This window comes from Pipistrellus kuhlii, unplaced genomic scaffold (genome assembly GCF_014108245.1).
Source record: "Pipistrellus kuhlii isolate mPipKuh1 unplaced genomic scaffold, mPipKuh1.p scaffold_m20_p_10, whole genome shotgun sequence".
NCBI classification, from domain to species: domain Eukaryota; kingdom Metazoa; phylum Chordata; class Mammalia; order Chiroptera; family Vespertilionidae; genus Pipistrellus; species Pipistrellus kuhlii.
This window is the reverse complement of record NW_023425405.1, coordinates 37,458,704-37,485,854: the sequence shown is the minus strand read 5'-3', so window position 1 is coordinate 37,485,854 and position 27,151 is coordinate 37,458,704.

The following is a 27,151-nucleotide window of genomic DNA, read 5'->3' as shown; positions in this document are numbered from 1 at the left end:
GGTGAGTATCCCAGGTTCAGCCTTAAGGACTGCTATTACGAATAGAGTGTGAATGTAAATAGAAACCTAAACACTGCAAGCTTCCCCAACAGCAATAGCACCGAAGGAAGAGACCTTCTCAGCACCACCCAGACCTCTGAGCCATGTCTCAGATAGAGCGAGGTTTCTGGAAACCTCCTCCACTTGCTTCTTTTCAGTGGTATTCTCAGGGTGTAGGTGCGCATAATTAAGCCCAATAATTCTAGCAATGAGAAATAAAACCGCTGCTCTAAGCTAGACACCTTTTCTCCATTAACAGAGCACGGCAGTCCTTCAGCTTTTTTTTTTTTTTAGTATTGAACTGGAGCTTTGAGTAAATATTTATCGGAGGTCAGTTTCATGTAAACAGCACTAAAATAAGCAATCTGTTGTCCTAACCACCCTGTGAGCCACATTCAGCCATCTGAGGAGGATTAAAACCACCTCAGGTAGATGGCACTGGATGAATTAATGCAGGAGTGAATGCCAGTACGAGCACTGCAGATTCCAAGAGCTTTAATAGTTCAGAGCCAAGGAGAAGTCGTGGCAGGCAGGACTTCACAGCTTACCCTCACTGTGTTCATTTGGTGCCAGGCTCTGTCCCATGTCCCCTTAGTAGCATGATTTCATTTAATCCTCACACCAACCATGTGAGTTAGATACTACCATGTTTCCCCAAAAATAAGGCCTACTTACAGGTTTCCTTCTGAGTGAAATATAAGGCATCCCCCGAAAATAAGCCCCGCCCCCCTAGGCTAAACATGAGAGATTTGGTCCACTGATTCTGAAAGAAATGGAGTCACAAGAAATTCACAAGGAAATTCAGGAATTGGATTGTTATGATGATGTTCCAGAAGATGATGACATGGTTGTCATTGAATAAATGAGTAAATTCTTGATACTGTAGGATTCCCAGTTTGTCTGGTTTGTGTTGACAACTACCGTACTGCTGTACCGTATACAGGTAATAAATTTCCTTTATTTTCATTTAACAATAAATGTGTACCGTATTCTTCTTCATGGAAAAATAAGACATCCCCTGAAAATAAGACCTAGAGCATCTTTGGGAACAAAAATTAATATAACACACTGTCTTATTTTCGGGAAAATGGTATTCTTTTTTTTTTTTTTTTTTTTAAATATATTTTATTGATTTTGTACAGAGAGGAAGGGAGAGAGATAGAAAGCCAGAAACATCGATGAGAGAGAGTCATCAATCAGCTGCCTCTTGCACATCCCCTACTGGGGATATGCCCGCAACCAAGGTACATGCCCTTGACCGGAATCGAACCCGGGTCCCTTCAGTCCCCAAGCCGACGCTCTATCCATTGAGCCAAACCGGTCTCGGCAAGGGAAAATGGTATTCTTACCTCCCTTTTCTAAGCAGGGAAACGGAGGCTGAGAGTTGCTAAATCACTTCTCCGAAGTTAGCAATTGGGAAGCTCTGGTTTTGAATCTAGAGAGCCCGACTCCTTCTGCTCTGCATTCTCCCTACACAGCTGTGGCACCGTTGCTTCTCAGTCACGCCCGCGAAAACCAGAGGTGTCTCGTTTAGCTTAGTTCACAGCGGCTGCTTTCTAATCTTCAGGGACTGCCACTTCTGGGCTCTCCTTGTTATGTGAAACCAGGCAAAATGGCCATAATGAAATGGCCTGAAGCTTTGTCACATCGGAGTCTGCTGCATTCATAGGGATCCAGCCCACATTGGCAGGTTAGGGCTCCGTAGAAAATGAGCAGCATAAACATCCAAATAACCCATAATAGAAGAGGTAGGGAAAGAGTTGACATTTTTGATTCAGAGGACAGCAGCACAGATTCAAAACTATTTACATCTTATTCACTCAAAGAACAAGCAAGGCAATACATATTGTGTGCAAGGTCCTGCAACACATACTATTGGTATTCACTGCAGGGCTTGGGGAGTGTTAATGGATCTTCAGATATGTTTCTTGTGATTTTTCTTTGTAACTTGAGTTTTTCATGCTAAGCACATAAAGTTACAGTGAGCATGGAAAGCACTACATAATACCAAAAGGAGATATGCCAAAAGAATAAAGCCTCTCCGGAAAATTAGTTGAGACTATTAATATTAATTGAAAAACCAAGAGTTGCGATCATATCAAGCCTCAAGAAAACAGTGCTATGAATAATCACAAGGTAGAAAGAATCCCTTCCACAGTCACACAGTACTTGGCCTTTTCATATGGTTCTTGGTAAGGCAGCAAAACAACAAAAATGCCAACCAACATATGAATAATCCCTATCAGACTAATGAAAGGGGGTGGGGGGAGAGAGACCAAAATAAAGTAATTTTATGTCCTTTGTGAAACAACTTAAACATTTTTCTAAACAAGTATTATATTTGAGGAGCCAAATTGTGCCTCAAAGGGAACCAGCTGGCCATGAAATATAATCTCCTCTGCTGGGCGAAGGATAAACAAAGTTTAGTCCTTCGTGCAGAACATGCAGTGAAGATGGAAAGCACGTTGCCCTGGGATTTGTCCGGAGCAGGTGTCAGCAGCCTCTGTGAGATGGCTGTCAAGTCTTTATTTATTTGCTCTCTCAAGAACTGGAAGAGGGAGAGAGTCTAGTGTCTTTAGGTCACTCACAAAACACATGCCGGAGTGGATGCACTCTGAGGCAGGTAGGTTAAATCTTTAAGCAGAAACACTGAGAGAAACACCTGGTTCCCATTTGCTGCTCCACTGAAAAGGTCAGGGGAGGGCATCACCCCCGGTGAACCTCTCTTCCCACAATTCCAGGCACGGCGACCTGGGCCTCTTTCAAGTCCCCAGGAATTTCTTCTTATCGTGCAAATATTCTTTGGATAGACCACATCTCATTCTTAGTATTGCAAAAGCCTCATGAAGCCGAAACACAGATAACACTTGAGCGTCATTGCAATCTTACGATCAGAGAGGAGGACAGTTTGGCTCCGGGTGTCTCTCTGGTCTCAGTGGGGAGGGGGTGGGAGGCAGCGACAGGAAAAGGCGATGAGGGCTGTTGGTTAAGAAATGGAGTTGCTGTTTATTTTGCTGCTGTTCTATTTCCATCTGTGTTAGGATCTCAAAGGAAGGTGAGATGGATCAGCTTTGCGGCTAGAATACAATCATATTTTACATATATTTGTGCTACCAGATGGGTTAGTAAACAAGAATAATTGAGTTCTGACCTGAAGCAGCACACTGTATCTGGGATTTGGTGGAACAGCAAACACTACAGCTTGTTTTACCCCTAGATTGCTAGCAAACAGATTTTTTTTTTTTTTTTTTTTTTTTTTACTGCTGTTTATCTATGCACCAGAACCAATGGAGCAATGCGATGAAAGTCTTCCAGGTCATCGCAATAAATACATAAAGAGAATTGTACATACAGTTGGTTCAGTTAAGAAAGCATTTGCTTTTTCCATTTAATCCTATGTATTTCTTTTTGAAAAGTTTGACCCTAAGTCAATTTTCTTTAGTCTATACATAAGAATAGAAATGCTCTGTAAGATGGATGATGGAATATTAATTAAAGACTTTTACAAATCTTTATAATTTGATAAATTCTGTAATGAAGTGGAAACTTGTGGCCACCTCCAGATTCTCTGCACTGGGTGGTTTTTAGCCTGTTTTCTCCGTATCTTCCACATGTAACCATTATCTGTAAGACATTGTGTTGTTCTTCTTGATTACCAATATTCATCTCCTGCTTTTTTCAATTAAATTGCATAGTTTTCCTTGACAATCTATTTCCCTGCCTCCTAACTCTCAATCTGTGTATTTTACACCATGCTAGCCTGGCCAGTCAGAGCAACAGAACCAGTAGAATGGGTCAGGAACCACATGACCCAAGTTATCCCCATCGCAGTGGCTTTAAAGATTTGTGTGGCAACTGCCAGAAAGACACTTTCTCCCTGTTCTTCTGTACTTAAACGTTGGAGAAGCCAGGCCTCGTGCTTGCCTGAGAATGAAGCCAACACAGGAGATAGCAAAGTAAGGAGAAATGTTATTTGAGTCCCGTATCAAACCCTAGATGTTCTGCTACATGGGACAATATGTTCTTTTCCTTAAGCTATTTGGAGTTAACATCCCTTCCTCAAGCAACCAAGGGAGACCTATGTAATACAGAGGCCAATTTAATTGCTTCTTTTGAACCTTCTGACTACTATGTCCTTTCCGTTTCTATTCTTTAATTCATTATAATAGCTATTTAACAAAACACCTTATTTCCTTAACTAAATCATACTTTTCTTTCACACTTTGGGCCCAAAGAAACTTTGGGAGTAAGCTGTGATATAACTGGCATTGCCCACATGTAGACAAACTTACCAAAGTAAAACTAGAAGTCAAGCAATGCAATTAAGAACAATAGATTCCAGGAGATGGCAGTGGACCCAGAAGCGGAATATCCTATGAACAAAATGGCCTGTATTTTTTTAAATTCTTAAGATGATAAAAGATAGAGACAAACCCTAGTCAGGTTAGCTCAGTGTATAGAGTGTCAGCTTGTAGACTCAAAGGTCTAGGGTTCGATTCTGATCAAGTGCACATGCTCAGGTTGCGTGCTCAGTCCCCAGTGGAGTGCATGCAGGAGGCAGCCAATCAATGATTACCCTCATCATTAATGTTTCTATCTCTCTCTCCCTCTCCCTTTCTCTCTGAAATTAATAAAAATATATTTTTTAAAAAGATAAACACAATGAGAACTGCTCCAGATTGAAGGGGACTAAAATCACATGGCAAGTAAATACATTCAATCCTGGACAAGAAAGGGAAAAAAATGCAAACACATATACATACCTCTGGGCCATTTGGCAAAATTTTAATAAAATCTGTGCAGTAGAGTGTAATCTCTATGCCAGTTTCTGCTTTGGATTATGATATTGTCATTATGTTAAAGGGTGTATTTGTTTTGAGTAAATATACATTTACATATTTAGATGTGATGGAACATCATGTCTGTAAATTGGTTTCAAATTATATAGACAAAATAATGACAATGAATACTTGATAAAAAGAGATAGAGAGAAAACAAATATTAACAATGGAGAATCTGGGTAAATAAGCTATGAAACTTCCTTGTACCATTTCCACAACACCTCTGTAATTTGAAAAATTATTACAAAGTAAATTTTTTAAAAAAGAAAAAAATTCTAAAAACCACAAATGAAAAAGATAGGAAAAAAACATAATTTACAAAGGAAGAAGAATCAGATTAGTATTGGGCTTTTCATCAACAATAAAAGAACATAATGAATTAACATAAGGATGTTAAAGGAATATAACTTTGAGAACAGAAGTATATATAAAATGTTTAAGATGCCTGTCTCAGATAGCAACAAATTAAACAGATTCAATATATTGCCGGGACCGGTTTGGCTCAGTAGATAGAGCGTCGGCCTGCGGACTGAAAGGTCTCGGCTTTGATTCCAGTCAAGGGCATGTACCTTGGTTGCAAGCACATCCCCAGTGGGGGGTGTGCAAGAGGCAGCTGGTCGGTGTTTCTTTCTCATCAACGTTTCTAACTCTTTGTCCCTCTCAATTCCTCTCTGTATAAAATCAATAAAAATATATTTAAAAAATACAAAAATAAACAGATTCAATATAAGTATGAACAATGTCTGAATAACAACATTTGCTAATATATCTAACTATATGTGTGTCTGTGTATAAATAAGAGTAAATAGAACATTTATTTTTGGCTCTCAAAATTGTCACTATGTGGACAGTTTCTTTTTATAATCCACTAGAGGCCCGGTACACAAAATTCATGCATGGGGGGGTGTGTCCCTCAGCCCAGCCTGCACCCTCTCCAGTCTGGGATCCCTCTCACAATCCAAGACTGCTGGCTCCCAACTGCTTGCCTGCCTGTCTTCCTGATTGCCCCTAACTTCTTCTGCCTGCCAGCCTGATCACCCCTAAACACTCTCCTGCCAGCCTGATTGATACCTAACTGCTCCTCTGTCAGCCTGATTGCCTCTAACTGCCCTCCCCTGTGGGCCTGGTCACCTTAACTGCCCTCCTTTGCAGGCTTGGGTGCCCCCCAGCTGACCTTTCCTACAGGCCCAGTTGCCCCCAACTTCCCTCATCTATTGGCCTGGTCACCCCTAACTGCCCTCCCCTGCTGGCCTGATCACCCCCAACTTCCCTCCCTTGCAGGCCTGGTCCCTCCCAACTGCCCTCCCCTGCTGGCCACCTTTTGGAGGCCATTTTGTGTCCACATGGGGGCATCCATCTTTGACCACGTGGGGGCAGCCATCTTTTGTGTTAGAGTGAAGGTAAATTTGCATATTACTCTTTTATTAGATAGGATGGCATTTTAAAATTGAATAAGTATAAGCCCATATTTCTTATCTGAAATTGAAAAATTCAGAAAGCTCTGAAAATCTTAAAGTAATTTTTAAGGCTTTTTTTTTTTTTTTTTTTTTTTAGGAAAATATAATCTGATCTGAAATAATCTGGTAGCAAAAGCTGGTCTTAATTGACAAGAGGCCATTTCATTTAAAGACTTAATTTATTCTAGAATGTGAATATTCATATGTTGGTGGCAAAAAAAATAAATATTTCTGGGTAAGCAGTGCTGCCCCAACCCCTCTGAAAGAAGTTATATAATAAATCCATATACTATATAAGAATTTATAAAACCATTACACAATCCAATCCATTTTAAACTCTGTAAACACAAATCATATCTCAGGTGGTTTTCCATAGGGATTATACTGGTAAGTGTTTCCTCTGCATTCTGACCTAAGGAAAAAAGAGCAATGAGGGGAGTCTTTCAGCTCCGGTATCTATTTTCCCCTCCTTAAATCTTCCCAAACAAGTATTTTCTTGTGGCAAGACTTCAGTTTTATGACTATAATAACATGTAAACTTAAACTGTTTAAGTTTTTTTTTTTTTTTTCCATGTAGAGAATAATGAAATGCAAATATTTTCCCTTGCCCAGAGGCAGGATTTGAATATTGGGGGAGGGGGGGGGCACACTAATATTTTGATTGTTAATGATTCAACATGTAAGGGTAATGAACCACCAAAGTTTATTGTAGGAAAAAAAAATAAATAAAAATAAAAAAAAACACACACAGAAATAAACTTGAGGGAAGAGAACGTACCTCTGAGGGAAGTCCAAATAGAGTGAAATTCCCACCACCTTTCCCATCTTTGGCCAAAAGGAAGTTGGAAGGAGATGAGTTAATGAAAGGGGGTACCAGAAGCAGCCCCAGGGGCTGTGGAGCCCAAGGAGAGAGCTTGCTGTCTGGGAAGAAACCAGAGGGTGGCCCGAGTTAATTTAAGGACACTGCCAGCAGCAGGGCCCACAGAGTGCATGCAAGTTGAGTAAGCAGGAGCTTTCCCTTGAGTGAGAATGTCACTGCTCCAGCTGATCCTCTTTATCCACAAGAAAGCACTCAATAGAACCCACTGCTTCACCTATTGACTTGGAGCATGGATGATGCCTCTGAGTTACAGAATAACCCACAGAGAAAATCTCCCTCCTGATTATGATAATCTGGGATCTTTCTAAACCCAAGATAGGGGAGTTGAAATTCTAGAAAACTGGTGTAGCCGTAATGATGGGAAAATCTCTCCTTATATTGCTGCTGCAGGAGGAAGGGTACAGAACTAAACAAGATGTTATTTTGTAAGTGACTTGAGAGACAGTCCTACATCTAAATGATTTGTAAATGTACAATAGTTCACACTCCTAGCTGTTCCAACATCTTCTTATCAATAGTTGTTATCAGAGGTGTGGGCAGTTTTAGTTACGGAACTAATCCACAGATCTTAAAAAAAAAAAGTATGAAAAGGAATCATATTAAAAATAATTGCAGTGTATGTAACAGATTTAATGCAAAAATAATTTTGTATACTAGGCACTACTAAAGGAAACAAAATATAACAGCAAAACCCTGAGCAAGTTCTATACACCTGTTTCTTATGTTGAATAGGTCTGTATCTGAGTCTTGGAGAAGGGAGCAAGTTCATGTCTTTCATACTTTCACATACCATCATTCCACCATTCAAGCCTGCCTAAGTTGCATCCACACCTGAATTCACCTCTTTCTTAAAAGTTTCTATAAATAACCAACCCAAAGAAGCATTATGTTAAATGATAATTATCAAGGAAAGATAAAATCATTACTCTCATACAAATATGGAATTAATGCATGTCAAAAATATTTAGCCCATTAATTAAATGAGGGGCTCAATACAAGGGATTCTAAAGAAGTCCTCAAAGGAGACACATTTATGAATTCACAATATTGAGATGAATTTGCAAAACTGGCTTTTCCACAGGGGGGGAAATGTGTTCCTTCCATCAGACATAATTTCTTTGCATGTGTATAGACAAGAATTATTTGCATTATCTATTTTTCCTACAATTTAGCTTCACTTTGTACAGAGTTTTAAAATAGCTTAGCTAGAGACAGAGTTGCATTCCCTCTAAATTCAGATAATCCCCAAAGACTCTAATATTTCATTGAATATATAGACAGTAATCTCCTCTGCTCATTCTAAAGTATTAAATTTCCCCTTACAAATATTACTTGAATACAATTTTCAAACTGTCACAACTATTTCTGCAATTCTATAAGTCAAGCTAAAGATTCTGTTTTAAAGGAAATGCTCATCACTCATGTGGATTATAAGAAAATGTCAAGGCTTTTGATAATTGTCAAAGTATCAATGACAGGGAGTAGGCAGAAATGATTAATTTTCCTGTTCTGATATTTAGATAGATTTACAGTTTGTAAAAACTGAGGAAAGAAAAATAGTCTGTCAATCATCACTTTAAAAATAATGTTGAGTAGAAGAAACATCTTGGTAATCATCAACAGCAATAAAAATGCCAATAAATATTTTTACATGTGCTGCAATATTTCTGGGTAGATCTAACTTTAAGGATTCTCTTAATTCTCAAGAAAGAAATGTACCAAGTAGTTCAAACTTTATTGAAGCCATTTTAAAAAGACTTGGGCCACCCAAATTGTCATTTCTGAAATATTTTTTACATTATAAAGCAAACAAAAACATTGTGAATTAAATGCTAATGGTAGCTGATATATTAACTATGGATCCAAATATTGGTACAATATAGCTTTTTTCTTTCATATATATGTATCATATATGCACACAACAAATATCTACATCATATGTAGCACAAAGCAAGCTTTTATAATTTTAAATTTCATAACTTTGTATAAATATTATAGTATTGTTATATAATTTGGGTTGGGGGGCTCTCCTTAGTGCTTATTGGATGCCAAGTCTTTTGGTCATAAATAAAACCCTAAATTATAACACCAAAGGAGTTGCGGGTAGCCAGTGGGGTTAAGACTTGATGAAGAAGAGAACACATAAAAGTGAGCCTGAACATCTGCAAGCAATTTCCCTGTATAGCATTCCCTCCAACGCTACACACACAGAAAGCAGGACTCCCATAACCCTAGTCATAAGTACTAGTATGCTAAAGAGCCAGGCAAAGATTTTATCAGTGTGGCAGTACTGAGGATGCGTACATTATAATACAGGGCTCACAAAAGTAAAGGGGACCCAGGAAACACCCCTATGATTGCACCTGAGACCACAGGAAGGCTGTATCTTAGAAAAAAGGGGCTAAGCTAAAGAAATGAAGGAAAATTAGAACTGAGGCAGTCCCATCAAACTGGAGAATCCACTCTCTACTAGATTAAGGTGGTCAGCTATTACTTTATCTTCCTATCAAAATGAAATTAAATTGTCTTTGGGGAGATATATCATCATCTAGGATGTTCATTCAGATGCCCAATATTCCATCAAATATCACTAGAGAAAACAAGAAATTGGAATATATAACAAAAAAATAGAAAAAAAATAAGACTAGAAATAGAACTAAAGATGACCCAGATTTATCATTAGAGACTTTAAAATAACAATGTTTGGTATATTCATGAAAATAGAGAAAATAATGGAGGATTTGTAAGAAAATGGGAATCTACTGAAAAGGGTTAAGTGGAAATTGTATTGATATAACTAAAAAGATATTAATTGAAATTAAAAATCTAATACATGAACAGATAAGATATAAGTAAAGATTAATAAACTGGGAGAAAATAACTAGAAATCACCCACATGGGAAGTAAAAATAAAATTCAATGGGGAAAATTCAGTGGAGAAAGAATAGTCCTTTTAAAAATGACATTGAGACAACTTCATATCCATATGCAAAACAGTAAAGTTGAACCTTTAACTCAAAATGGATTATAACCATAAATGTAAAGCTAAAGCCTAGGTGTAAATCTTCAAGACCTTAGATTTGGCAGTGATCTCTTAGATATGTCACCAAAAGCACAAGCAGCAAAAGGAAAATGATAAATTAGATTTTATCAAATTAAAATGTTTGCACTTCAAAAACACAAGAAAATTAAAAAATACAACTCACAGAATGTAAGAAAATATTAGTAAATTGTATATCTGACAAGGGACACATTTAGTACAAAGAACTCTTATAACTCAACAATAAAAAGATAACACAATTTAAAAATGGGCAAAGAATTTCAATAGCTGTTTCTCCAAAAAAAATATACAAATTACCAAAAATCATTAGTCAAATGCCAATTAAAATTACAATGAGAAAGCATCTCTAAGCTATTAAGATCACTCAAATGAAAAGACAATAAAAATATGTTAGTGAGTATGTGAAGAAATTGGAAACTTCCTACATTTCTTGTGAAATTATAAAATTTTGCAAGCACTTGGGGGGGAAAAAGTTTGACAGTTCCTCAAAAAGTTAAAGATATTGTAGTATAAATATATGACCCAAAAATTCTACTCCCATGTCTATATCCATGAGAATTGAAAACATATGTCAACACCAAAATGTATATACATGAATGTTCATAGCAGCATTATTCATAATAGCCAAAGAGTATAAAAAATCCAAATGTCACTGATAATCAATATAAAGTGTGGTATATATCCATACAATTGGACGATATTTGGTCCTAAAGACAAAAAAAGTACTTTACACACATGCTACACATTGATAAACCTTGAAAATATCATGCTAAGTGAAAGAAGCCACACAAAGGTCATATTTTTGTAATTCCACTTATGTGAAAAGTCCAAAATAGGCAAATTTATAGTGAAAGAAAATAGATTATTAGTTGCCAAGGGCTGGGAAGAAAGTGGAATATGAAGTGACTGATAATGGGCACAAGATTTCTTGTATAAGGTTTCTATTCAGAGGTAACAAAAATATTCTAATATTAGATGGTATTATTATAACAACTCCGTAAACATAATAAAACTAGATAATATATTGATAACTCTGTAAACATAATAAAAACCACTATGTTTTTATTATATGTACATTTAAACCACTGAGTTTTTATTATATTTACATTTGTCATACTTTAACAGGGTGACTTTTATGGTATGTGAATTATATATCAATAAAATGGTTATAAATTTAATTACATTATAAAACAAAAACAAAACTGAGAAAATTCAATGTACATATATGCAGAAAAAAAATACTACCAAGAGTTCTTAGGTTAGAAGGAAAATGACCCAGTGCTAGTTTTGTTATACAGGAATTAAGGAAAATCATCAAAAGTTCAGAAATAAAATGGATTAACTCCTAGAAAGGATGAACATAAATTAACATTAAAATAAATTTAAGAAATGAACATCATTGAATGTTTTACAGTTATTCAAAATATAAGAGGTTTTTATGAATAGTTTTATGCTACAAAATTTGAGCAATGGGATGAAATGGAAAAAAATCCGTTGTAAAAGACACCTTCTCATTACTTACATAAAAAAGATATAGAAAATTAAAACAGTCCCATACCTGTTTAACAAAATTACATCTGTAATGAAAATAACCTTCCCTCAAAGATGGAACCACTGGTGAACTATTGCTAACATAAAGAATAATAATAACCATACTAACTTTTCTAAGATAAAGAGAGGGAAAAGTTCTACCTTGTTTTGTATGACCAACATAATCTAATACCCATATCTGTCAAGAATATTACAAGGAAAATTATAAGCCAATATATCTTACAAAGATAGGTACAAAGACCTTAAATAAAATAGTAGTATATTGAATCCAGCAAAGTATAAAATTTTAAAGACAAAAAAAAAATCTTTGGGGACTATTCCAAAACTTTACTTAATTGTCCTATATAGAACCCTACTTCCAGAATAACAGAATACATATTCTTTCCGGTGGTTGAGCATCAACCTATGAACCAGGAAGTCATAGCTGGATTTCCAATCAGGGCATATACCCACGTTTTGGGCTAGATCCCCAGTGTGGGGCGTGTAGGAGGCAGCTGATCAATGATTCTCTCTCATCATTGATGTTTCTATTTCTCTCTTTCTCTCCTTTCTTCTCTGAAATCAATAGAAATTAAGAAAATAAAAATATAATGTATATAGAAATGCAAACAACCAACAATAGTTAAGAATATATATCTGACAAATGACGCATATCCAAAACATATAATAATTAAAACTCTATAATAAGACTCCATTCTTTAAGTGAGTGAAAGATTTGATAGTGCATGAAAAGATGTTCAACATTATTAGTTATGAGGGAAAGGCAAATTAAACTACAATGAAATACCAATACACATCTGCTAGGATGGCTGACATCAGAAAGACTACAATAAAAAGTATCAATGAAGATGTGAAGACAATTAGACCCTGTTATATTGCTAGAGGCAATGTAAAAAGATAGAACTTTTAAAAGCACTTCAGCAGTTTCTTGAATGGTTAAAATTACTATATGACCTACAAATTTCATCTCTAGGTATCTACTCATAAGTAATAAAAGCATATGCCCACACAAAGACTTGTACACAAATGTTCATAGCAGCAATATTCAAAAATGCCCCAAACTAGACACATCCTAATGCCCATTAACTCATGAGTGGATGAACACAATATGGTGTATCCATATAACGAAATACTATTTAGTATCAAAAAGAAACTACTGGTATCTGCAACAACATAAGTGTACTTCAAAAATATGATGCTAAGAGAAAAAGACAGCAACTAATGTTTATATAATATATGATTCCATTTATGTGAAATTTCTAAAAAAGGCAGAACTATAGAGACAAAAAGCAGGTCAATGGTCACCTGGGACAATGGGTGCAAATGTGGACTGACTACAAATGGGCAAAAATAATAGATGATGGAAATGTTCTAAAATAGGACTGTGCTGATGCTGCACAAATTCATAAATTCACGGAAATTTAGCAAACTGTGCACTTATTGTTGTGTTAATTTATGCTATAAAAATTGTAAATTAAATTCAATATATATGTTTATTTGCTAACTGACTCCCAAGTCATGGGAGTTTCAGGAAAAAAAAAAAAAAAAAAAAAACCACAGAAAAAGATGAAAGAACTTCATTGTCATTTTAGCAGCCACACAACAGACAGAGTTTGAAGTCTGAGTCCAACTAAGTTTATTTCCCTCTGAAATAAATAAAAAAATCTGAACTTTTGGAATACTATAACCGAATCCATAGCACAACACTGACAATGTCTAAGACACATTCCAAAGTTTCTGAACATATAAAACAACAACATGAAAATGTTACCCATTCTCAAGGGAAAAGACAACTAAGTCTATATATATATCCATCCAGAAGCAGCAAAATTAACACCACCAAACCAATAATTAGTATTTAATAAGAGCTTATGAAACATATAAAACAGTTCAAAAAATGGAAGATTTCAAATTTAAAATGGACATAAAGCTCAGGGGCATGGCATTACAAGATGTCTGTTCAACTTTTACAATAATTGTTATCACAAAGGGTTTTTCCAGATAGCAAGGTATTGGTTGGTTAAAAGTGATTCGTACACAATTTTTAGCCTAAAATGACATAGGTTTCTCTTATGATTTACAGGAAACAGCCCAGGTTTTACTTGTTTTGCTAAGTTGTGAGGCTTATCTGATTTTTTCTGTTCAGGGAATTTTCAAGTCTAACTCTACTCAGTGAGATAAGGAAAACTATTCTGGTAATACATGAAATATCAGGAAATCTCAGTAAAGATATAAAAACTATACAAAAGAAACAAATTCTAAAACTGAAATATGAAATTTCTGAAATTAAAAACAAAACAAAATCTTGTTTAGACATAGCAACAAAATAGAGATAATAGAGGAAACAGTGAAACTGATTACACAAGAATAGGAATTATTGAACTGGGGGGAAAAAAGACCCCAAAATTAGAAGAAAATGAACAGATTTCAGAACTTCTTGTATTTATTTGTTTGCTTGCTTTGTGTGTGGTTTTTAAATTTATCTTTATTGTTGAAAGTGTTGTATATTGTATATGTTCCATTTTCCCCCCATTGACCCTGTGTTTTTTTAATTGTCACCAAAGAACATGTTCATTGATTTTAGAGAGAGGAAAGAAAGGAGGGAGAAAGAGAAAGAGAGAGAGAGAGAGAGAGAGAGAGAGAGAGAGAGAGAGAGAGAGAGAGAGAGAGAGAGAAAGAGAGGAATCAACCAGCAGACTCTCATATGTGCACCCATCGGGGACTGAATGTACAACCTAGATATGTGCCCTGAATGAGAATCTAACTCGCAACCTTTGTATGTATGTGACGATGCTCCAACACCGGCCAGGGCAGGAAAGTTGTTGATATCTTATATAACAACTTCAGGGTGGTTGTTCTTAATCATGTACATTAATAATTCTTTAATCATACATATGAATATTCACAAAAAGTAGAATAAAATATATAAATTGATATATAAATTGTCAGATCTTATCACTTGTTTGCTGCAATATACCTTTTCCCCCAGCTTTTTTTACTTTAGAATTGCAAATAAAAAATTGTGAACCTATGATAGCAAACACTAAAATTACATTTTTCAGGAGCTAGGCATGTTCTAAAAGCTTCACATATCAATATATTTGACTCACAACCAGCTTAACAGGTAGACACTCAGATTAGCCTCATTTTACAAATGAGGAAACTGAGGTACAAAGAGGTTACATAACTTACCCCAAATTACATACCTAATAAGATGTAAGATCAGGATTCCATTCCAGAGTTTAATCCTTATCCACCTAGTTATGCTGGTTCTCTGAAATCTAATTTAAGTCGCAATTATCGGTAAAGCAACACTTTTAAAGGTCATCCTAAACAACAATTTCTAACTGCAGCAGGATGCCTGTCAGTTTCTGGCCAAAGGGACCATTAGGACTATAGAAAAAACGCCCCTGTTCCGCTCTACGTGCATTCTTGTGCTGTGCACAGAAATAGAAAACCTTGTTCAAATCCCCAATATGTACAATATCCACCAGTATGTACCCATAACCACACTTTTCTTTCCTCTGCTATGCTGGCACGAAAGAAATGGTAGAGTGTGAGAAACGGGGAGGGGAGGCAAGCAGAAGGGAAAATAACATGTGAAAATCAATGGAATCCCCCTGGGCAGTCTTTTGCCGTTCCATGTGTTCGTCCTTTTCCTTGAGAGAACAGGGTGGCGAGCTGTCTGGGCTTGACTAGAAGTCACACTGCATTGGGTCCCCGTTTCCCAATGCAGGAATTATAAGAGTCTCGTGTTAGATGGCTGGCCATTGATTTTGAACAGTTCTCAACCACTCATCTATTCACTATATTAAAGACAGCTTGAAAAGCTTTAGCAGTATTTTCTATAACATAAGTTCAACTGCAAAGACTTCTTTGACATCCCTCTAGTGACCGTAGCAAATTATTAGCTTTTCTTTGAAAATCAAGCGATGAGCTTTTCCAAATTAGATCTCTTCATACCCGTGTTTCCCCGAAAATAAGACCTAGCGCATGGAAAGATAAGACATCCCCTGAAAATAAGACCTAGCGCAACTTTGGGAGAAAAAAATTAATATAAGACACTGTCTTATTTTCAGGGAAACAGGGTAGATATATATCAATAATAATCATTCTCTGTCCCGATATCTTCTATTTAGGTGATTGGCTTCGCTATCTAAAACATTAGTGTTGAAATGTATTTTTTTAAATAAGATGTTTCGATAAGTGAAAGAAACAAGGTATTCATTGTGTCCCTTACCATCTTGCATACAGTCAAATCTAGGCAGTGCCTGTAGGTCGAAAATCATTTTAATTATATGTCTATATTCCTCTTAGAAAACAATCTGCCTTATTTTGTACTCTTGCTTTCCTATCCTGATTCCAATGCCTTGGAGGGCTCAGGTAATAACAGTGTTGACTCCTAGATTTGAAAAACAATTTTAGTGAGATTAGATTTGGTGAAAATGCTGGTCTACTGTAATTTTGTATTTATGGTATTCAGAGAACAGAGAGAAGATAAAGAAGTCCAAGAATCAAAGAGTTTACAAAGTTACTTAGTTCTAAAAACATGAAAAGCTAAGTTAGCTGAACTCATCTCGAAAGATCTAAAAAAGTAAATGAGAATAAATAATAAATGAACAACCACCAGACCACAACCTTGCCATAAGTACTATTTTTTTCCTAAATGAAAAATGATGTATTTTACTGAGAAACTTAATTCATAACATTTAGTTAATGTTATTACTGTCTCAAATAGAATCTCCCAAATTATTTTTTTTTTAGTTCAATGAAATGTTTAAGTTGTACAATATAATCACCACCCAAAACTAAATATAGGTTTTTTTTCTCTCAATCCAAAACCATGGCTCTGCATAGTTTCAGTCAATTCCCTCTTAGGTAGTATTTAAAAAAAACAAACAAAAACTTGAGATCAAATGGGCAAATGTGGGAAAAGACCAAACTATATAGATGAAACTTTCAAATGACTCTGTTGCCTCTATTATCTCTCCCCCAAGGGCAGAAGGGCCATTACTGCTGCATTTGGGAGAGTGAAATATTCTTCTCATTGTGGAACTGAACCCATCGCCTCTCTTCTGGGTGATCACAGCCAGGGTAAGTACACTAAGTGAATCAAGAAAAGAGGTTGCCAGTGGGCATGTCTGCAGACAGGCCGTGAAAGAGCTCTGCTTTGAGTTTTCCCAGGGCAAAAAAATCGCATTCAGGGAAAAGAAACTTTCAATCAAGTCGGATGAAGAGGTTAATACTTCAGAAGTCCTCTTTTTCACCTGGTTATAACTAAACACCATGGGTCAGGAAGGAGGACACTAGCATTTGAACATCACAGTGCTCTAGGCACCTTGATGGGGACTTTGTCCATGGACCGCATTTGATAGTATAATAAATGCTGTGACCCAGATGTCTTTTTCCCTCGTTATACTGATGAGCCTAACACAGAGAAGCCGGGTAACTTGTTCACCGTTTGTCTTATTCGTAAATAAAATGGGATTCAAACATAGGTCTGTGTGACTCCAAAGCATTCGCTCTTCCCACTGGGTTTGGAAAACTGCCTCCCAGCAAACATGCTCCCTCCTTCTTGCCTCACGTCTCAGAAATATAAGCTCCTTCCTTTCTCTCTTGTCTGAGGCAGGAATTGGCCTTCAACATGGACTGTCCTTCCTTCCCCTCAAACAGAGATTCCTCTTTAGTCAACTGTTTTCCCTCGAACATCTTCAGGGAATCCCCTCTACAGAAACACTTGGGGACTGGGAACCAGCCACGTCAGGACAAAAGGACGAAATCTTTTTAAAATGCACTCTTTGAAAGGGAGGGAACGGGCAGTTTTTGTTTATAGCGCAAGTAAATCCTGGCAGTGTGGGTTTAGGTCTGTTCTCGATCACCCCTCATAATGGAACCTGTGTACCCTGGGCATCAGGGTTGGCCCGCATGCCTCGCCTGCAGGCCTCCTCAGGGGTCACTGCTTCTTGAGGACCTCTGTATCTGGGATGGGGAAGGTGGAAATGAGCACTGAGCAATCCTTTGCTTTCTTCATTTGTCTTCACACGAGACTTTGCTGGACAGGTGAGGGGACACTGAAATGAGTGTGGGGAAAGGAATTTAAAGTTACATATTTCTAACAGTTCAGAAGCCAACCGGACATGACTTACAGCAGAGTTTTTTACCTACACAATAGTTCCATCATAGTTTGTATGAGTCAGGATACCTCCTTTGCTGCTACTAAGATATATTGGGGAGGGGCGGGGGGGGGGGAGAAATGGTTGACTCCAAGGAAATTACATGGACATTGTTTATGGACATTTTGTCCGGGTTATATAGAAGCATAAGTTATTCTCACCACTGAACACTTCTTTTCTTGAAACAATGTATTTTTATTGATTTCAGAGAGGATGGGAGAGGGAGAGAGATAGAAACATCAACGATGAGAATCATTGATCAGCTGCCTCCTGCACGCCCCCTACTGGGGATCGAGCTAGGGCATGTGCCCTGACCAAGAATTGAACCATGACTTCCTGGTTCATATGTCTCAACAATTGAGCCACACTGGCTGGGCTGAACACTTCTTTTTAGATCAGAGTTTTTATGTCCTTCAGATTTGGTATCTCTCTTATGGCCTGACATTCTTCCTAGCCAAATCATATTTTGTTTCTGAAATTCATTACTCAACTTTATTAAACCCTCAGCCTTCTGAAAATATTTAGGACTCCTATGTGTTGCCTATATATACATTTTAAAACAGCAATTGTAACCTTAATTTATACTTTACTTTATATATGATAACCTGTGAGAGTAAACATTAAAAATAAAATTCTCCTGAAGTCAGTACGTGAAGTTTTCCGTAAGGAGAGGAGAGAAGATAGACCTTTAAGGGTTAAGCTAGCACCCCATGGCTAAGAACAGAAGAAAGAAGAAAAGCTCTCAGGCCAGTCCTAAATGCATTCACAGTTAAAGAACGTTTACTTAACCCATTCCCTTTGTTCTGATCTCTCCTTCAAGTAAGTTTCAGATTGTAATTTGACATCTCATGTTCAATTATCTACAGAAAGAGAATGGACTAGTCATGGATTATAGTTCTCGGGTTAGTGTGACAACTGCATTTTCCATTAAAAAACAAATTGGCACTCAATTTTGAATATCAACCTTGTTTTCTTGGTTTACATGAAACTGTCACTGAGAAATACATCCATTCTTATGAGTTGACTGAACCTTGAGGGCTTCAAGCCTCGACAGGCTCAGGGCCAGATCATGCGCTGTGCTAAATTCACCAAAATAAAGGCCCCTCGCAGTGTTCTGTGAGGAGCCTAGAAAGCCAGCTGCTGGCTTGGCTCTGACAACACACCTCTCAGATGGGTTCTGTCTTCACATTTCTATTACTTCTGTGCACCATTGTTAACCATAGCAGCTCATTAATTGTTGGCAACCTCGTCAGCCTTATGCGCCAGGGTTTACCACAGACAGAATATATTCTTCACATCAAACTGGAGGTGAATGCAACTTTTGTTGTGTTCTCTCATCCACTTACGTCAGTATTCAATTGTCACTTTTGGCAAGAAAAACAAAATTAAAGGAGAGACTGTCAATATCCCTGTCCTCTCCCCACCACCAAGACTACCAAGCTACACTTTAAAAAAAAAATGTATTCTAGACTCACAGGCTTTCCCCCCAATTTACTCTACATGTTTACTTTTACTAGTTTTGATAAAGAAGTTCACGTTTCTTTTCCTGTGCAATTTTTCTCTGTCTTGAACATCTGAGAGCGGACAGATTTGCAAATCCATCATCAAGGTAGGTAACTACAGATATATTCTATTCATGGTCACCCATGTTATCTGGAGAGTTGTTTGCTTTTCCCACTGTTTCTGTTCCCGAGACTCTACTTCATAGGATGCCCACAAACAATAGTCATCCCATGACAGGCAACACGAAAAAGCACTTCTCTGTTTGTCTCCAGATGTACTCTGAATTAAATCAACCAAGAGGAATCCCCATTATATTCATGAAAATGTTTTATTGCGATAGGTTTTACGTATTTATTTGAAATTGTGTTGAGGCAGGGACAGATCAGGGTGGGCTTCCTTTGTTCTCACGTCACTGCCATAAAAAGTCTTTTCTGCAAAAAATGAAATGAGATCAATAAGCCCCAGTTATAACTATATTATGGGCAGAGGAAAATTAAAATTTAGCTTGCACATCTCAGTCATGGGAGTCTGCAGTGTAGTCCTATTGATCACAAATAGCCTTTGAAGCTAGGTGATCGAAGACGGCTGCTGCCATATGCTGCTGGGGCTGGAAATTATAGGCAATATCACAACATAACCAACCTAGTCCAATTCATCAATAGGTTCTGGGTGAAAGGGAGAGGAAGAAATGTTTCTCTAATAATAAAAAATATCCATGACAAAAGTATGATTTCTTACCTCCTGTATTAGCTCTTTTTGAATATTTGCTTGTGCTTGCTGTTTTTATAACAAGCTGGAGAAACTGTGGGACCATAAATTCTTCCATGTTCTGGGGAATGTGACTATGCATTTTTCAGGATGCCTTTGGAAAAAAGAGTGAGCAATCTTGGATAAGATGATACAGTTTGCTCAGTTTCAAGAATAAACTGTGCCAGAAATTATCTCTCCCAGGAATGGCCAAAAAGCCCTTCTGAGAAATAAAAGAGGCAGAGTAACCCATTAGAAATAATATTGAAAGTCCCACAGATTGAATTTTGGTGGTTTACATATATTTTCCTTTACCACAAACATGTATTTCCTTTACCATATGAATATGTGTATTTCCTTCTTTCTTTGATGTAGCATTGTTAATCTCCCTTCTTTGACCTTATCTCAACCTCTATTTATTCAGCATTTTTCATTGTCTTTCAATAGTTCCGGTGAAAACTTAACAAGGCCCTCTAGTCTCTGTGATCTGCTATATAGTGGGCATTTGTCATTAGCCATTCTACATATTAATACTGCTCTAACGTCCTTTTAGGGAACTATTTTGCCCTTTTGTGTATGATGGTAGTTGGAAAGTAATTGTAGGTGCCTGCATGGAAGCTGGGTAAGTACAGCCAAATTGAATGTATTCATCCTACACCTTGAATCTGAGCAAGTGAAGCAAGAACAAAACAAACAATTGACAGTCATATACAGCAGTGTCAACGAAACAGCATCCCGGCCAGACTGTCCAGCCATGCTATGGAGTCTGTACTTGCTGTAACCAATATCCCTTACCAACATATTACATAAGTCAGTACAGATGTTCTTCGATCTACTATGGGGTTATGTCCTAAAACCCTATGAAAATACCCTAAATTGAAAGTGCATTTAACACACCTAATCTACTGAACGAGCATCATGGCTTAACTTAGCCTACCTTTAACTTGCTCAGAACACTTATTGTACATTAGCCTACAATTGGGCAAAGCCATCTAACACAAAGCCTATTTTATTATGGTGTGTTGAATACCTCGTGTAATTTGTGGAATACCATCCTGAAAGTGAAAAGCAGAATGATCATGTGGGTAATCACCATTAATGCCCACAGATAAAAGTGCACTCACTGGGCCTGAAGAATGTTTGAGACTTTGAACTATTATACAATTAATTGCTGGATGATGTGGATGATACAAGCAACAGGATTATCAATTTCTCTCTCTTCTGATGAGGCTTGAGAATAGCTGATAGAAAGCACTGGGGCATCATCAACACATGTTGATCCTTTAGCAGACATAGTGTTCTCCAGCGGATTGCTTTTACACCATGGTAAAATCAAAAAATCCTAAATCAAACCATCATAGGTCAGGAACCATCTGTACTTAATTATGCATGAGTTCATAATTTTAGTACTTCAATTTTGCCTTCCCAAAAGCATTTTAAGTTAAAGAGTTGATGTTTACTATATGCTGAAAATCTTAGGAAAATAGAAAACATAAACTGAGGAGGTTTTAAAAATAAGGTACACAAACTAGAAACAGACTCATATATACAGAGAACAGATTGACAGTTGCCAGAGGGGAGGAAGTTTGGGGGACTGGGTGAAAGAGGCGAAGGGATTTAACTAGTACAGATAGGTAATTACAGAACAATCTCAGAGATGTATATTACAACAGAGGGAATATAGTCAATAATATCCTAATAACCAGATATGGGGCCAGTGGGTACTTGAAATATCGAGGAGACCACTCTGTAACGTGCATATTGTCTAAACACGACACTGTACATCTGAAACTAATACAGAATAATACTGAATATGAACTGTAAAAAAGATTATATTTACAGTACTCATGAAGACATGTTCAAATATGTGTATATAGACACATATTTTAGAAGTAATTATAAAATGTTAATAAAAGAAATAAATGACTTAAATAAATAACACACATAAAAAAAGAAAAAGTTCAGGATGAAGAGACAAACACTACAGCTAAAGTAACCTGCCACAGGGCTCATGCTAAGCAGTGGAATCAGGATTAGAGCCCAGATTGCCTACTCTGCTGTTTATTACTCTCTCCACTACAATAAGTTTCCTTCCTGTTCATTAAGTGTTGTTTTTTTTTAAACATCAAGACTAAACTATGAATCATATTCTCAGATAATATTCAAAGAGAACGTCCTATGCATTCCAACAAGAAGCCTACCAGCAGTTATAGAACACTCACAAAACAATAGAACCGCATCCGTCATTTTAGGATGTCATTCCGCAGAGCTAATGGAGCACAGAAACTAATTCCCAAGAATGTGCCAAAGAAAGTAATTTCCCACAAGAACCCAAAGAAATACACTGATCTGATAATGACAGTGATAACTGATATACTGCTCATAAGCCTTCGTTTATCATGGGCTTTGTAGAGTTATTCCCGTAATGCACAGACATCTTTCTCCTGGTTTCTTCCCTGAGACAGCTACAATGGTTAATGTCCCAGGGTTAACCGGAAGGTATCTTGTTGGATTCAGAGTGACTATTTGCATAAGTGTAGCAGAGAGCAGTTTAAGGATTGTGCTGAGTGGTCCTGATCCACATTAGAGAAGAAGCCAGAAACATGGCTGCAGAGGACGGAGCACACGTCCCTCACAGTCTGTGCATTCCTTAACATGGTTACGGGAGCACCGCTCTAATGAGAGACACTGCCTATTGCTCTCACCAGAGATTTCTGTCTCTGGAGTTGAAATCTAAATCCAAGAGGAAATGTTTCCTGTTCTGGGTTTACATCATAAATATTAAAGAGCAGGACTTTTAGCTGCCATGCTTTCATTATTTTCCACACATTTTCTATATTTTCCACATAATTTCTATAGCAAATTAATGGCTCGTGTTTCTCTCTTTTGGCATGATTAATGTGAACTATTTACAACAAATCTACAACCCATCATCATTTCAATCTTATAGCAAACAGATATAACATCTAGATACTAAATGTCAATTATAACTACTTAAGTATATACACCCCCACGAGAGGCAAGTATTTAATCCTCAAGTATGAAGAGTTGAGTGAGATTAAAAATGGTATAGCATACCATGTGTACAAGTTAATAATGCAAATTTTGGAATAAAGAATACATGATAATTTCAAAATAAACATCAAAAGTGCTTTATTCAAAGTAATGTCCATAGCTAGCTCCATCTTTCAAGTAATTTGTGCATACCATCACATCTCCATCTTTCAAGTAATTTGTGCATACCATCCCAACAGAACTTTTCTTTTTCTGAGGCAGATCATTCAGAGACCAAATTTTCCACTTCATATGTTTTGAAGGTGCTGCTCAGAAAGTGCGTGTGTCATTGATCAGAACAAGTGGGAATCTGAAGGAGCAAGGTCTTGGTGAATAAGGCAAGTGGGTTAATACTTCCCAGGCAAGATCTTTAACGTGTCTTTAACTGGTTTTGAAGTGTCTGATGGTGCATTATCATGAAGCAAAATTACTTTGCTGTGTTTTCTGGATAATTCTGATCATTTTATGATCAAAGCATGGTTCAAATTGATTGTTGTCGGTAGAAATCAGTATTTACTGTTTCACCTGGTTTTAGAAGCTCATAATCCACCAAGCCTTCCTGATCCCACCAAACACAGAACATTGTCTTCTTTCCAAAGCAATTTGGCCTTGCAGTCGATGTTGATGGTTGACCTGGATCAACCCATGATTTTGTGCATTTGGGATTCTCAAAATAAATCCACTTTTCATTGCCAGTCATAATTTGGTGCAAAAAAATACTTTCATGCTGTTGAAGTAACATTTTTTCTGATGACTTTTCAGTTTTCCATTTGTCTTTCATTGATGTGGCACCATTTTTCTTTCTTTAAAATCTTTCCTATTGTTTGTAAATGATCAGAAATTGTTTGCTGAGCAACATTTAATCTTTCTGCAAGTTATTTTTTAGTCTGACATGCATCTTCATCCAATAATGCTTGTAATTATTGGTCTTCAAACTTTTTCGGTTGACTTGGAAGTTCTTTGTCTTTCATATCAAAATCATCACTTTTAAAGTACTTAAACAAGTATCTTGAGATGGAGCATGTTCAACATAAGCTTCCTGAAGTATATGATAACTTTCAGCAGCACTTTTCTTCAAAATAAAGTAATGAATTAAAACTTACCACAAATGCTCTTTTTTTTTTTGGCGTGAAATTTGACATTTTTAAATGTAAAAATATCTATGATGATAACACCTTCAGAAAATGTGACATGTGAAGTTTTGAAGCTTTCTGTCAATACAACAAAATATCATACACATCAAATCACATATATATCAACATATGTGTGTAACTCCATCTACTTTAATGATTGAAAAAATCCGCATTATTAACCAGTACACCTGGAAAATGAATTTTTTATAACTATCTTTATATAGTAGTAGCCTTGAGGTCATCAAAGAGCAAATGTAAGATATCATAGTAGTTTCTTACCTCTGAGACCAGGATTCTTTAGAATTGTATGCTATGTGTGATCCATTAAATAAAGTTAGTTTAATAAATCCAGAGTCTTCTACCAGCAGACTAGGGCCAAGAAAATGCTACATTTGGGGAAGGGAAGGAAAGTTGTCATCAACACATTTTACCACGGCCTACAAGGCCTTCTGCTTCTTGGGCTCTGCCTACTTTGCTATATTGTCTTCTATCACCATCTGCCTCACTAACCAAACTCCATCCACTTTACCTTCTTTTTTCAACTTACCTAGGGGCATTTTACTCTTTTGCCCCAGAGTGTGGAATGAGTGGCTCTTTTTCTCAGCTTCCTATCTGCCCACTGCCATCTTCATAGATACTTTCAACTTGTTACTCTATTTGCTTCACAGCATTCAACACCAAACAAAATTACCCAACTTATTTGTAATCAGTTTACTTACAGTTTGAACTCTATGGAAAAACAAACATAAAGCAGTTTTCTTTTTTTCCAGTCACAGCCTTCAACCTTGTAATGCTCAATTTTCCTTTTCTGCCTCTTAACAATAGTTCTGGCAGCTCTCAAAGCTGTTGGATCACTTTCAATTACGAAAAATTCAGTCTATTTGAATTTTAAACCTGTCTTATTTTCTTTCTCAGGATATGTCTTCCCAGAAGCCTCCTGTACACCTTATCTCTATTCTATCCAATAGTAGGGCTTCTGAGTGGCAAAAAGGAAAAATGGCTGGTTGTGGGTGTGCCTCTTTAGTTCATAGAGGTTTCTCTGGGCAACCCCACTTGGCTTTTGAAGTTCTACTTGTTGCAAGCCTCCAACTTCGGGGTTTTCAGAAAACTCTGAGGGATCCCTGACATAGAGATCTAGCACTCTAGCTCACTCTTTCCAACCTTTCACAGCAGCTGCTCCAGGGGTATACCACCATGCTCTTTGTATTAAGAGCTCAAATGAGGTACCAGGAGGTCATCTACACTTCATAATGTCTATTGGAACTGGGGAAGTCTCACATTTTTGCCATGCAAAGATTCGAGGACAGGCCATTTCCTCTGTTCTGCTGTCTATTTCTGATTTTTCCCTTCTTTTTTTTAAAATATATTTTATTGATTTTGTACAGAGAGGAAGGGAGAGAGATATAAAGTTAGAAACATCGATGAGAGAGAGTCATCGATCAGCTGCCTCTTGCACAACCCCTACTGACACACCCCCTACTGAGGATGTGCCCGCAACCAAGGTACATGCCCTTGACCGGAATTGAACCCGGGACCTTTCAGTCCCCAAGCCGACGCTCTATCCATTGAGCCAAACCATCAACATGATAATGCTGATTTTTCCCTATGTTAAGATGGCATAGAGGCAACTAACCCTAGCCTTAGTCCTAATCTTATCCCTAACACAAACCTGGGCCCTAGCCCTAACCCTAGCCCTTAAACAAAATAATAATAATAGATGCCATAGAGGCAGCTGGGAAAGTAGAGCATGAGCAGGTGATCCCTTAGTAAATAAGTTGCAATCTAACTTTCTTGCAGATACCCCCCATCTCTAGAGTGGCTCTCTTGCAGCTCCCTTCACTTAGCTTTAGAGAAGAAACTGCCAAGCACTCTCAGGATGGTTGTTGCTCTCTCTATCCCCTCTCTGATTTCCTCTAAGAGAAACTGAATGGTAATGAAGTACTGGGAAATGGCTTGAAGCTTGGAAGAATTGGTTAAAAACCCACAAGCCTCGAGGGGGTGACTGTTTCCAAATCTTCTCTGTTGTCTTTAGAATCTGCACCAGTCAACATATTTTTTAAACTCCAGCTTTGGCTTCTAGTCATGAATTTAGGAGAAATGAAAAAGGGTCTCTTTTACGCATCATCCTGTATTAAGTTTTATTTTATTTGTGTGTGTGTGTGTGTGTGTGTGTTTTAGCACATCCCTCCAGAGCAAAAATTAAAAGAGGTCAAGGATACCCAATTTCACTACCCCACCCTGGCCTATAGCGTAAGGCTTGGCACCTATGAGGTGCTAAATAATATTTACTGATGGATGGTATTCTTTGTTTTTCTAATCCTCACCCAAAGATATGTTTATTGACTTTTTTTTAAGAGAGAGAGAGGGACATAAATTGATATGAGAGAGAAATATTATTTGGTTGTCTCCACTATGTGCCCAGACCAGGGATCAAACCCACAACCTAGGTATGTGCCCTGACCGAGAATCGAACCTGCTACCTTTTGGTGTTCAGGACAACACTCCAACCAACAGAGCCACCTGACCAAGGCTGATGGTATTCCACAACAAGGAAAGCTGCAGTTGGAGTATTTTACTACTACCAAGTGTTCAGAAGAAAAGGGGACCTCAGGTCTACAGAAGTGACCAGACTAACTTTTATAACAAGATAGTTCCAATTAAGTTGAATTAGAATCAGGACTCCCCATACACACTCTTTCCTTTTCTTTCTCT